The 1,720-nt window shown below is 42.8% G+C and overlaps 1 non-coding gene across 1 annotated transcript; it reads right to left on the bottom strand.

Annotated features, from left to right (window-relative positions):
• Positions 1-996: 996 nt before the first annotated feature.
• TRNAD-AUC lies at positions 997-1,068 on the bottom strand. Its single transcript has one exon. It is a non-coding gene; the product is annotated as a tRNA-Asp (tRNA).
• Positions 1,069-1,720: the final 652 nt, after the last annotated feature.

Raw genomic sequence — 1,720 nt, 5'->3', positions numbered from 1 at the left:
CAGATACTTTGGCCACGAACTTGGGGTCTGTTTTCTCCACAAGTTCAGTCCATTCAACTGTAACTGCATTTTTCTATTCATTTAAGTTTCCACTCATCAGTCAAGTCAGCCTTTGACTTGTGTTGCTAACTGGTGATTCTCAAAGAAACAGAACTCTCTCATCTTTTTTCTGTTACTGAAGATCGAGATGATATTGATGGCAGAGAGTAAATGATAAGCACCCTCGACCAAACTCTAGGTGACTTCCCAGACTTCTTTTAGAATCTTTTTCTTTATCTCATTTTGTGAAATTGGTTTTTGTTGCTTGCCACAGAAATCTGTACTCCAGAACAAATTTCATGGCATCATGTAATTTAACAGTTTTCTGTCCAGCATCCTTCTCACAGAAGTTGCTAAATGCATACTCTCTGAAGAGACATAGGATGTAGATCTCAAATGAGACCATCCTTCTCAAAGAGCCACACGAACTCAACCTCATTTAAATCTCTTGAGATCTTAACAAAGATTTTTGTTCCCATTCGGGGTTGCATACCAGAGCACATGCAGTCTGAAGGGAGATGGTCCTCTTTCCGCTGCCTTGTGCTTACATCCACCATGCAGTTGGTCCACTCAAGCAAAGCCTGCATCAGCTCTCTGTGGATTCTTGCACCTGGCTCACATTTCTCCGATTGTTGGTCTTCATAACTTGACACAAAAATGTAATTTTGTTCCAGAACCAGCAAATATTCAATTAAAAGGAATCACCAAGAACCTAGTGCATCAAATCCCTTTCTTTGAACTCACCCCGAGCCCAAGAGAGCTCTGTAAGAGCATTGGGTAAGCTGTCATCAAGGTTACTGTGAGCTATGAGTGAGTTCTGACTGAAATAGCTCATCAGCTCCTACCGCCCCCTCCTGTGGGAGGTCTGCCTCCAGCTGTCTTGCAGGATTGTGTAAGGACACTGGATACATTGATTCATCCCTCTTTTTTGGGGGCGGATGTTACTTATTTTTCTAGCGGAGGTGCTGGGGATTGAACCCAGGACCTTGTGCATGATAGGCACGCACTCTACCACTAAGCTATACCCTCCCCCTGATTCATCCCTCTTTTTAATGAAGCCCTATTGCCATTTACCTGATTCCCCTTTTATTATACAGCACAGAGCAGGAGTGGGCAAACTGACAGATGGTAACTAGTCCATGGGACTTGGAAAACAACTAGACATGGTGGGAGTGCCGTCACTCCCCAACTCCTATCAAAAGAATTCAAACCTGTATCAGATCACGCTTCTCCATCTTCCATACCGCTTTACAGGACATGTAAGGCATAGGGAAATATGTGAAACACACCATGAGGAGGCAGCCAGCAAAATTCAAAATGTGGGAAACCCTACAGGACAAACCATTTGGTTGTTTGGAATACATTTAAGAAGGAAAAGAAAAAAATACGAATTTATAGATTAAGAGAGATTTTAAGAGACCTGTCAACCAAGAGCAGTAACTGGATACTATTTGACCCCTGATTCAAGCAGAGTAAACAACACATATGAGACAAATGGAGAGATTGGCACACTGACTGGATAACTGATGACATGCTTCAGAATTGCCCTGTAGATGGACGGAGACCAAGGGAGATTTAGATGTAACAGGATTAGCCGTGAATGGAGTATTTGCTATAGCTGAGTGACGGGTACTTGGGGGCCATTGTACTAGGCTTTGTATGTTTGAAATTCTCCCTAAGT

This window comes from Camelus ferus, chromosome 2 (genome assembly GCF_009834535.1).
Source record: "Camelus ferus isolate YT-003-E chromosome 2, BCGSAC_Cfer_1.0, whole genome shotgun sequence".
Classification (NCBI taxonomy): domain Eukaryota; kingdom Metazoa; phylum Chordata; class Mammalia; order Artiodactyla; family Camelidae; genus Camelus; species Camelus ferus.
The sequence above is the reverse complement of the archived record's forward strand: the minus strand, read 5'-3'. Positions and strand labels throughout refer to the sequence as shown.